The sequence below is a fragment of the Plecotus auritus genome, assembly GCF_963455305.1.
Source record: "Plecotus auritus genome assembly, chromosome: 6".
Lineage (NCBI taxonomy): Eukaryota > Metazoa > Chordata > Mammalia > Chiroptera > Vespertilionidae > Plecotus > Plecotus auritus.
In genome coordinates this window covers 157,000,419-157,012,917 of record NC_137773.1, presented here as the reverse complement: position 1 = coordinate 157,012,917, position 12,499 = coordinate 157,000,419, and the positions used below count along the sequence as shown (strand labels likewise).

Sequence of the window (12,499 nt, the reverse complement as noted above, 5' to 3'; positions counted from 1 at the left end):
GCCATGGCGGGCAGCCAGCAGCTGGGGAAGGGAGGCCCCAGCCGGCAGCCGGCAGCCACTAGAGACCCTACCCGTGCACAAATTTCGTGTACTGGGCCTCTAGTAAATAAATAAATAAATAAATAAGGTGAACTGTTTTCAACATGAGAAATGGAGCATTCCTATAGATTATGTTAGTTGAAGGAGGAAACTCCCAAAATTTCACTAGACATAGTCCATAACTGACAAAATGGAGAAATATAAAGTGAATGTCACTGTGCTCATTTTTGTTGCTGTAGATAGCATTCTATTTTATGAATCTACTGCAATTGATTTACCCAGTTCTTTCCAGTTTGGAGCAACTGTGAATAATCTAACTGTACATATTACTGACCGGAGTCCTGATTCACATGTGCCTCGGAGTTCTGTTACACAGGCAAGGGCGGAACTGCTGAGGTCTTCCCCCACTTCGTGCCAGGGGGTTTTCAAAAATGGTTGCATTATAAATTTTGCACCCACCTGCAATCCTTACTGCTATTCCTTTTCACCAACAAAAAATGTCACATTTCTAACGTTTTTCAAGTCTGGCAGGTAAATGGTGGTATTGTTAGTGGTTTTTATTTTATTTGCATGTTTCTGATTACTAATGAGGTTGTGCACTTTTAATATAACTTTGGCCATTTAAGTGTCCTCCTTTTTGAAATCTCTGTTCAAGTATTTTTCCAATTGTTCTGTTAACTTATATCTACCCTAAAACCCCATGAATGAATTTCACAATAATATTAAGCAAAAGCAGCAAGGTACAAAAGAATATAAATGGATATTTCCACTTACATAAAGTTCAAAATCAGGCAAAACAGGAAGAAGTAGATGGCAATAATATTTTAAAAAGCAAAGAAATAATTATAACACAGTTCAGGAGAGGTTTCTTCTGACTGTAAATAGATTATTTGGAAGAAATAAATTCTGTTTCCTGAGCTGTCATGGTTTCTAAAATTTGGTCAATAAATACACAGTGATCAGCCTCTTGAACACTGGAAATTAATCAAATAAAAAATAATCCTGTTTCGAAAATTAAAAGAATATATAATTTCATGTGTAAATCAATAGCAACAATAAAGCACATACAAAGGGTGATGGCAGGTAGTGATAAGAAATTCCAATATTTAACAACATTTTATTTTTGTAATTTAAAATACATACTCAAGCATACAATTTACACATTTACTTGAGAATACTTACAGGTATTAATAATGTGTGCTTTTCTCTCCCCATAATTCAGTGGGAGGGCAGGGAAAGGGAAAGGAGATTTGGAATATCTGACTTGAACTTCAGGCATATAAATTAGTCTGTCTTCAGAGGATAATATAAGGTCATCTCTAGGGCAACCACTGAGAAAACTATTTTCAAAAATTCTAATGTCCCATTATCAAGCCACAGTTATGGGACCTAATGACAGCCCATATAAAGGCAGTGTATTCTTTTTGACAATTCACTTTCCTACAGACTACCTGCTCAAACCTTCTGCTAGTAAGGTTGAATTTACAAGAATTTATCATCCAAATATCAACAGTAATGGCAGCATTTGTCTCAATATTCTAAGATCACAGTGGTCTCCTGCTTTAACTATTTCTAAAGTTCTTCGATCTATTTGTTCACTGCTATGTAATCCAAACCCAGATGACCCCTAGTAACCAGAGATCACCAAGGATCTGTAAAACAGACAGAAATAAGTATGACAGAATATCTTGGGAATGGACTCAGAAGTATGCCATGTGATGCTACTTCAAAATAAAAATAACCGCCCTTGCTGGTTTATATCGGTGGTAAGAGCATCAGCCTGAAGGGTCATGGGTTTGATTCCAGTCAAGGGCATGTAGGTCGATTGCAGCCTCAATCCCCAGCCCAGTCGGGTATATGCAGGAGGCAACCAGTTGATGTGTTTATCTCGCATCAATATTTCTCTCTCTCTCTCTCTCTCTCTCTCTCTCTCTAAAAAAAAAGAAGAAGAAGAAGAAGAAGAAGAAAGAATGAAAAATAAAGAAAACAATATCTTCAGGTGAGGATTAGAGGATTAACAACAAAAAAAATTAATTAATAAATTAATAAATGAGAATAGCCTGTATTATAGCTGGAATAAACTTTGAATTACTGCTCCTTTTTTAAAAAATTTCCTTTCCAACTGCTCTCCTCACCTATTTTAAATTAATTTTTTTATCTCCCTCCATTCATCCACATGCTCATCTGAGAAGACTTAACTTCTTCCTACTTTGGAAAATAACTGCTTTTAGAAACTGTAGTTATAAGAGAACAGTTTCCCAAGAGTCAGAATTTTCTTTTAAATGGAGCATGTGTATTATGTGGCCAATGTCTTCACTCTAACTCAGTTATGATACTAAAACCATTCCTCACTGCTCTAACATGCTGAGAAAATCATCAGGGGGAAGAAGATGGATGCTCTGTTGTCCCATCAAAGGAAGCAGCATTATTCTAGCAGCATCCATTCTTGTTTAAGACTCTCACTGTTAGAGATCTGAGGTTCCACAGTATACTTTATGCCCATAACCGATGTGGCTGGAGAATTGGTATTGAATTTATGGCATCAACAGAACAGAAAATGTGATGTATTTTGTGTATGTCACAAAAGGAATGACCTGTTCTTGTTCCACAGAGAATGGAAACTGGAAGTCAAACACACTTTGTATTCCAAAATAGGGTCTCAAATGTTTTGAAATTTTTTACTTAAATTGTTAGGAGGCCTAGAGCTATTAGTTAATCACCCAATAAACTGTTTAATATAGCACTGAATAAATGATGCAAGTTGTCAATAGATGAGTGACCAACTTATAACTCTGCTAGTAATTGATTTGATTTTCTTTAATGAAGTTGCATAAACCAAAATAAATTCTATAAAGATATATACTAAAAACACTAAAGTAGAGCAAAAAGTAACACAGAAAAATGTTCAAGTAACCCACAGGTAAGGTAGAAAAGGGGAAAGAGAGAAACATAAAACAAAGAAAACAAATAAAGTGACAGACTTGACTTAAATCCTAACATACCAAAAATTACATTAAATATAAAGGGTTTAAATACTTCAATTAAAACAGAAATCATCAGAATAAATTTTGTAATGACCCTACTATATGCTATCTACAGGAAACTCATTTTAAATATACTAATACAGTAGCAAATATATATATATATATATATATATATATATATATATATATATATATATATTCAATGGATACACCAATCAAAAGAAAGCTGCTTAGCCATACTAATATCAGATGAAGTGATCTTCAGAGAAAAGAAAATTACCAGATACAGAGAAGGATGCTACGTAATAATGAAAGAGTCAATCTACCAAGAAAAATAACAGCCCAGTGGTTGAGCGTCCACTCATGCACCAAGGAGTCGCTGGTTCAATTCCTAGTCAGGGCACATGTCGGGGTTGTGGGCTCAATCCCTAGTGGGTGGTGATCAATGTTTCTCTCTCATCAATGTTTCTATTTCTCTCTCCCTTTCCCCTCTCCCTTCTTCTCTCTCTAAAAAAAAAAAAAATCAATGAAACATTTTTAAAAACAAGACACAACAATCCTTATAATAACAAAGCTCAACAACAAGATGAAAGGATGAGGAGGAGAAGATAATATTCATTTTTGGGGCAGCTAATGTATGCAGCTAATATGTGCTAAGACGCTGTTTCAAACATTCCATATCCATTATCTCATTTAATTTTTACCCAAAGAAAAATAATTACAAAGTGTACATTGTTATCTCCATTCTGCATATGAGAAAATTAAAACTCTAAAGAAGTTAAGCATCTACCACAAGGTCACAGAGTTAACAATTCTCAGGCCAAGTTCTTTTCACTCTTAATTCTACCTCCTTTAAACACTTTTAGAAAATAAGTAGTGTGATTACCACATATAATACGGCAGTTCAGTATCTCTTTTTCTTGGCCATAAAGCCTCAGATCAACTTTTAATGGAGAACAAACACTGGATTCTCAATGAGTCACAAGAATAAAGTGACACTAGAAGGCATCAGTAGGTACAAGGAGGGAACAAATAGAGTCTGTGGCAAGAAGCAGCTAATTATGGGGAAGATAAAAGTCACATTATGACCACAGTCAAGACTGCCACATAAGGTTGGAAGAGCTGGGCACGGCACAACTCCACGGGTGCCATGTACACAGACCTAAAATCTACTGCTGTATAAATGGCATCACTGCGGTCTCAGTCCACAACATTCCCTGTGCCATTCATGGCATCTTTGACACTAATTATGCTTTTGAAAGTCATATACTCAAGTCTGCAAAGATGAAAAATGACCATTATAGCATCTGTCTAGACCCTGGACTCTAGAGCCAAAACAATTGTCCGATTCAGTGAGTCTAAACCCTGGCAAGCTGAGAGAGCAGTGTCCAGACGGTTGTATTGAATGGGCCAGGAAAAGTGCCCCTAAAAGTGTAATGAATCAACAAAAGATTGCAAAACTTTACCTTGCCAAGCAATTATTTTCTTCTCAAACTGTCATTGTCACCAACACAATTTCCTGAAACAATATTTATAAACACATTTTTCTTATTTTGCCAAGACTTGAATAATGTAATCATGGATCAATACTGGTCTATAAAAGAGCACCTGGAAACCACTAAGCTAGCAATTCAGGATGGAAGGACCAAAGAGAAAAGGCAGAAAGAGGCCTTTTTCATTTGTATCTCTTCCCCACAACCTTGTTCTCTTCTGCAAAGTCAAAGAATGCTCATTAGACTTTGAAGATAATATCTAAGACTCATTCAGACATTTGACCCATAAACCATCTGAAAAACCTTGCTTTAATGGCAGCTATCAGCACCAAACCTGCATCGAGTCTTTCCAAGGATATCGTCACCAACACTGTCACATGGGAATGCGGGCTACAACAGACCAAGATTGTCCAGGAGAGTCCAGGACCAAGAATGGCAGCTAAGATGGAAGTTTTCTGTATATCAAGAGTGTACTAACAGCCTACTCTTTTACATAATACACTATCTGGGGTACTTTGGAGCATTTTTAACACATCATAGGTGTTCAAAAACATTTCTTGGGTTAATTACAATTGTTGAATTGAGGCTACTGAGGTCATTTAAGTAACGAAATACCCAAGATTACCAAGACCTTGCAAGTATAGAGACAGAGCCCAACAAAAAAAAAAAAGAGGTTGGGAGAGAGATGGAGAAAGGAATGGGGGGCTATGTAAGTGAGTTTGACAGCTGGCCTTGGTTTACAAGCTGTGTGCTCTCTGATGTGAACTGTTTGGCCTGCAAAGTTCATTGTAGCCTGACAGAGGTAAAATCTTTGTAGTGGATCTTCTGCCTGAGTGAGCACACATGGTCAACATCACTTCATCTGAGAAACCTATCCTTCCCCTTTGACTGTTTCTGATGGCAAGGAGCCATTACTTCTGACACTGTTGGTTACATCTGTGCAGTACTTAAGAAAAAAAATTAGTCCAGGAGAATTTAAAAAGCAGAAACACTGAAGTCAGCCTTTTGATTCTGAACTCTGCCACCTACTTAATATGAGATCTTGAGGGAAAAAGTCAACTTCACAAAACTTCCATTTCCGGCTTGTGGGATGATAAGAGTAGCATCTAACTCACAAGTTTTTGAAGGTGAACGAGATAATCCATGTTAAAGGCACTTTCTATGCTAAAAGTTTATGTAAATGCTCATTATTGCTACCCTTTGGATAACCCAATTGATCAGGGATTTGGAAGACAATTTCTGAGCCCTGATGTGTGATAGCAACACTGTTCTTTTAAGACTTCAAAGAGCGATGAGAGGGATTTGAAGCTGAACAGAGATATATACCACAGTAAGAAATTAAAAACATCATTTCTGATAGAAGGAAAATAAATTGGCAGGTTATGTTAATCTCCATGAGTGTTATCTAGTAATTAATACTATATTTTCATTAAAAAGTCAGAGGAGTTTTCATGGCAAAGAAAACACTATTCATTCCTTTTATTTCCTACTGCCATGTGAAGAGCAATTCATTTCAAGTATCAAAAAGCTCTGACAGCCCTAACTGGTTTGGCTCAGTGGATAGAGTGTCGGCCTGCGGACTCAAGGGTCCCAGGTTCGATTCTGGCCAAGGGCATGTACCTTGGTTGCAGGCACATCCCCCGTAGGGAGTGTGCAGGAGGCAGCTGATCAATGTTTCTCTCTCATCGATGTTTCTAACTCTCTATCCCTCTCCCTTACTCTCTGTTAAAAATCAATAAAATATATTTAAAAAAAAAAAGCTCTGACAGACACTAGGAAAGAATGCTTACATTCATTGCCACCTGATGTAATACTTCCATCTTGTAACGATTATAGAGAATTGGTAGGATTCTCCACCATGCACTGGGGTAAATGGAAAGTGATACTTGTCACCTTCTTGCAACAAAGATTGAAATGAGCAACCCAACATCTCTCCTAGAGAACACCACCCCCCAAAAAAAAATGCCAACTTGAAGTGGGATAACAATGATTTCACCTGAATGAAAGTATTTCTCCCCTTGCTTTTCCCAAAAAGAATTGTTTTTAAGGCAAATACGTAAGATGATAGCCTAGCTAGAGAACAGAATGGTATATGCAGAGAAGTTCTGTACGTATCTACACAAGCAAGATAAACCAGCTTCTAATTCTTCCTCCCCTTTGTTCTGTTCCCCACCACACGATTTTAAAAACTCTAATAGCTCCACATAGTACAAGCTTTTTAGCTGGTGACCATCCTTCAGGATCTCAGCTTCAGCCATACTGAACTATTTGCTGTTTTCCAAAGAAGTCCTATTCTCTTCATCTGCGACTTTGCTCGCGTTTTTCCTTCTGCAAGAAAGGTGGCCTAGGGCTCCCATCCTCTACCTGGATAAGTTCTCTTTGTATTGCAAGTCAAAAAATTCAAAGCCTGCCTCTTCATGACACCCTCTTCTAAACCACCGCTTCTGGCCCTCCCAATAGAATTATGTGTTCCTTTTTCTATACTCATTGTCTACTAAATTCACTTTTAGAACATTTATTTGGTGGTTAAGCTATTTCTATGTGTCTATCTCTTCCACTAGACTGTTAGCTTGTTGAGAGAAAGTATTATATCTGTTATAGCATCCATACAGAGTAAAATTTTACACACTTAATAAGTGTGTCTTAAATGAATGCATAGTTCAACATTTGGCAAATTACTCTGCAAAGGACAAGATAGCAACATTTTAGGTTTCGTGATCCATTTAGTCTCTAGTAATTCTGCTGTTGTAGTCTATAATAGAGCCATGATAGAGCAAAAGCAGCCATAGTTGATATATAAATAAATATAATGTGTTTCAATAAAGCTTTGTTTACAAAAATGGAGTGGCTCAGATTTGACCCATGGGCCATAGTTGGCTGATCCCTGATAAACTAAAAGATAGAATTAATGAGAAGGCCCTCAAAAGTTCTTCTCTCAAAGAGGATCTTAAACCCAAGAGGAGATCTGATTATGTAAGAGTAGAAAACAGAGCCCTTTTAAGTAGAAATAAAAGGAAAGAAGTGACACCATAACATTCCTCTGCACTTATGCTGGAAACCAGGAGTAATCTAGGTTAGCATGCATGCATCTGGGAAAGTACAGGTCCATCAACAGCCTTATAAAGCCTTGCCAATCTAATGCTTGCTAATATCATATTCTCATAATTAAACTTTTTAGTTCATAGATTAAGAATGCCTACAAATAGAGGGTAATAGACGGCTCTATAGGATGCATTTTTTTTCCTATGCTCAGGGGGAGCTAAATACCAAGGAAAGATGCTGGCCACCCAACACATGATTGTCTATAACAGAGAAATGAAACAAGAGAGATGGAAATTCCAGCCATAGTCTCAAGGATGGGTGATATTTGGCAGAATCCCAACAAAGAGTGTTTGGACAGGTAGCCCTCAAATTAAAATGCACAGGCAATGTAGGTGACACCAAGAATATATATCTTTTCAATTACAAGCCAAAATACCATGCTAACATTGTTGAATAAAAGGTACATATATTCCAATAATATTTTGTTTTAAGGCATAATTCTGATGCATATATTTTTTCTTCTTCATGTTATATCTTCTTGGGGAATTTCTGGGGCACAAAAAGGACAATCAAAATTTTTTATAAAAAAGGAAACTACAAAAGAAAAGTGTTCACTTAGGTTTCTATCCTCCATTCAAATGGAGATCCAAACTTTGAGATATATTTCCAAATGCAAACAACACAGATAAAATGTTGGAGTGGTGCCTGATCCCATATAATCCCCTTCTCTGGAAAGTAAAACATCTGACAGCACTACAAATGCAGCCAAGTCATCATGTTGGAAGCAGCAACATCATTCCCAGCAGCACCACCTGGTTTCTGCAGGAAGGAGTGGATTTACGTGTGAAGGGGGATCCGGAGAATGGAGTTAGTTGCACAAACATAAAAAGATTTCAGCCATAAAATAAGCTAAACATGTTTACTGCCCTTTCAGGAGAAGTGTCTGAACAAATCAAATGGTTGTGTATATTTCCAGCCTCCACACTTCCCCCTTTTCCTTCTTTCTCTAAAAAAGTATTTCCAGATCTCAAAAGAGTTGGACCAAGTTGTATAATCTGTGACACACCAATTTATCACAAGAGGTCAGTGCCTCATGAAAAAAAATGTTGATACCATGGCCTTTTCTGCGTAATGGGCTTCAGAGGACACATCCTGACATGCCATTAAAGCATCTCTGCCCCTTTTTTTCTGGAAATGCCTTCTGTGATAGAATTTACTCACTCAGGGAGCACAGTGTAGGCAGCCCATTGACCTCACTTAAAGGGACTTCTTTTAGTGAAAGGCCACTATGGTAAATCACTTGGAACCCAACGATGAGCTTTTGGCCTGAATTTCCTGGACTAGCTGTTAGTACATCAGAAACCCACCTGCAATTTTTCCACTTTGGCTCTAAAAACACAGCAAAACATAATAAAAGCTTTGTGGACCTTAAATCCCATTCTCTTCTCAATGAAAAATGATTCTAGTAATCAAAGCCATGAAAATATCATCAGTCTATTTTACCATTAAGAATAGAAGAGCTCAACTTTGGTTAAGAACTTCTTAACCTCTTTTCTTAATTCTGAGGCCACACTTTAGTTAGTAGTCCTTAATTTTTATTTCTATGCTATTAATGTCAAGGATCATAAATGAGCATACCTTTATGGGTCAAACAGAACAAAAAAGGAGTGAGGTAGGATGGATGGAAGTACTTGAGAATACAGTAAACCAGAGATAGAGCCACTAGTTAGTTCCAATCAAATATTGCCATAAAAGAATGTGTGCAAGTATTGTCAGCTATTTTGACTTTCAGGAATTTCAAAAATCTAGATTGTTGTGTATGTGTGTAGATTTTAAATATTTACAATTAATTTTTTTAAAAGAAAATTTGGTCCCCACTGTGGGCCAACAAAACATATTTAAGATTCAGCTATCCCTCATGATTCATCTTTTCTTAATGTCAACAAAGAGATAAGTGACTACAAGTTCATCTATTGTTAATTCTGTCAAAAGTGAAGAACCATAACAGATAAAACAACAGGGGCCAGTGCTTGAATTTACCGCTATCTGACCTTGGGGAAGTTAAAATAAGAGCCTTAGGTAACTCATCTGCAATGTATTATCAATAAGATTTTTAAAAAACTATCTACAGCAGCAACTAGCAGAGGTCTGATTTTTTAAATATAATTCTTTTTGAATCTTAATGTTTTAAATATCAATGCAAATGAGAGCAATGATTCTGAAATTCTGAAAATACCAAGATATTAAACAAGATAAAGAAACTCACCAAGTACACTTAAAGTTTACTTTAAAATGAATCTGCCTCACAGTGATAGAGTAGTATGTTCTTTGTGTTCCAAGTGAACAAAAAGTATTTATTGCTCACAATCAAATATGCATATGATGCAAATTGTATATATTTATAAATAATATGCTCTAAGAGCTTACACAAAAAATTAACAAAAATGATTCATTGCCACAGTGTCTAACAATGCATTCTATAAATAGGCAATACCTTTCAAAACATTCAACAAAATTATAAAAATTCATTAATTGTCAACCTTTTATTTTGCTGGGTATCTCTTTCTATGACTGCCGAGAACTTTGCCCCACATTCAGAATCCAGTTATTAGAAGATACAATATTTTAAATCTCCTGAATCAATTCAGAAGTTAACCCCAAGGTTCTCTAGTAAATATGTTTCCTTTTTCAATAAGCTTGGAGCTGAATGAGGTGGGATTATTCCTACAAGTGTAGCTCCTTAACCATTGAGATACAAAAGAGGAATGATATATCCAGTGGGCCTTAAAATGCATGAATTACCATATTCAACATATAAACAAAATATACCTAACTATCAACATTCTAAGACCACAAATTCCCACATATACCAGTTCCTTGTCCTGATACAGCTTCTTTTATTGCATTCTCACATATATGAAAAAATTGAAGGGCTTAAACTCCTATTAATTTCCATTCAAACTATTTCTTCTCTTTCCTTGACAGAACTCTAGGGATGAATCTTAACACCTGACTGTAGAACAGTGTTCAGAAGAGACAGTCTCTATGTTAAAGACAGTTGGCTAGTAACAAGTTTCCATCATAGGAGAGCCATTATTCTAACCCACTATGGCTTTAACAAGTTTCTATCATAGGAGAGACATTATTCTAACCCACTATGGCCACTGAGAACTTTGCAAAACCAAGACAAAAATCTACTTGAATATACTCTTTCCTCAATCTTAGTATGACTTAAATGAGCCATATTCAGTCTCAATGAATCTCATTATGACTCAAAATGAGAAATCATTCTTTATGATTTCTTCCTCCAGTCCATCAATCTTCTACTCACTATGCCAAACCACAGCACCTTTTTAACCTTAGGATTTTGTTTTTATTGTGGAAAAATCTACATAATAAAGTTTACCATTTTAATTCTTTTAAGTGTGCAATTCAATAGCCTTAAGTTGAATTGCACACTTAAAATAATAATTGCAACCATCACCATTATCCATCTGCAAAACTTTGTCATCCCAAATTGAAACCCTATACCCATTAAACACTCATTCCCTATTTCCTCCTCCCCCTGCTTCTAGTAACCACTTTCCTATATTTTGTCTCCATGAATTTGACTATTATAGGAACCTCACAGAAGTGAAATATACAATATCTGCTCTTTGTATCACTTAATTTCACTTAGCCCACAGCATCTTCTTGGACTTCATTTCACTTGCTTTGCACTTCACTCAAAACATTCTGAGGTCATTTTTCTCTATTACTTTGCACACGTTCTTCTCTCACAGCTTTCCCTAACATTTCATGTCTTGATTCCTGCAAGAACTTTCTAACAGGTGCCGCGAGCTTTCTCTCATTTCTTTACATTCAATTCTACATAAGCAAAACCTTCTGGAAACATGCTGCCACTTCAGAATTTGTTGGTGTCGACAGATCCAGAGGGAAAAGTTCCACCTCCTCAGCCTGGTATTCAAAGCCCTTCACAGTGTATATTTCTCCTGTATCTGGCCCAACTGCCATTTACCTCCCTGGCAAATTTGTGCTTAATTAAGACAATAAGCCCTCTCACTCTACAAAGCTCATCTGGGTATTTTTTCTACCCTACCCCACCTTCTATTATACTCTGGTTTGCTTGCCTATATATATAAAAGCCTAAGCAACTGTCCGACCATTTGACCATCCTACTGGTAGCTATGACACGCAATGACCACCAGGGGGCAGACGCTCATACTAGTAGCTATGATGTGCACTGACCACTAGGTGGAAGACGCTCAACGCAGGAGCTGCCGAGCTGAGGTGACTTGATTCTTGGGTGACACAACCATAACTAGGGAGGAGGGAGCCCACTTCTGGGGTACATTACCTGAGAACTGCCCTCTCACAATTTGGGACCCCTTGGGGAATGTCAGAGAGCTGGTTTCGGCCCGATCCCCACAGGCCAGGCCAAGGGACCTCACCAGTGCACGAATCCATGCACCAGGCATCTAGTATTTATATAAAGCATGCTCTAAGACTTCCCCTGTTAAACCTGTTGCATAGGGATCACTCTGTCCCCAATGAACTCCATGGCAGGTACTTTCTCTAGCAGATGCTTGGAACTTCCTAATCACTGCTTCTGCATTATGGATGCTTCCGATGTTTGCCTGGTCCTCCCACCTACATTATGGTTCTGAACCTTACACCCACAGCTCCTGACATAGAGGGAGTGCTCAATAAGCATTTATTTAACTTAAGAAATTGGAATTCAACACTTCCAGACAGATGGTTGTTACCTTGGTTACCTTTTACCTAAATCTTTCTCAGAGCTTTCCTTTTGGTCAAAGTAGGAAACATCCAACTTCTTAAGTCTGAGTAACTCACACCTTCACCAATACCAGGGGTCATGGTTGAAGAGTAGAACTGGTATGGAAGCTGCTATGTGGAAGTTTGGCCATTTGGCAAACTGCT

The 12,499-nt window shown here is 37.2% G+C and overlaps 1 pseudogene across 1 annotated transcript; it reads left to right on the top strand.

The window, feature by feature from the left end:
- The first annotated feature begins 1,397 nt into the window (after positions 1-1,397).
- On the top strand, positions 1,398-1,758 carry LOC308250324 (ubiquitin-conjugating enzyme E2 D3-like; annotated as a pseudogene). The gene has a single exon. The product of its transcript is annotated as a ubiquitin-conjugating enzyme E2 D3-like (transcript).
- Positions 1,759-12,499: the final 10,741 nt, after the last annotated feature.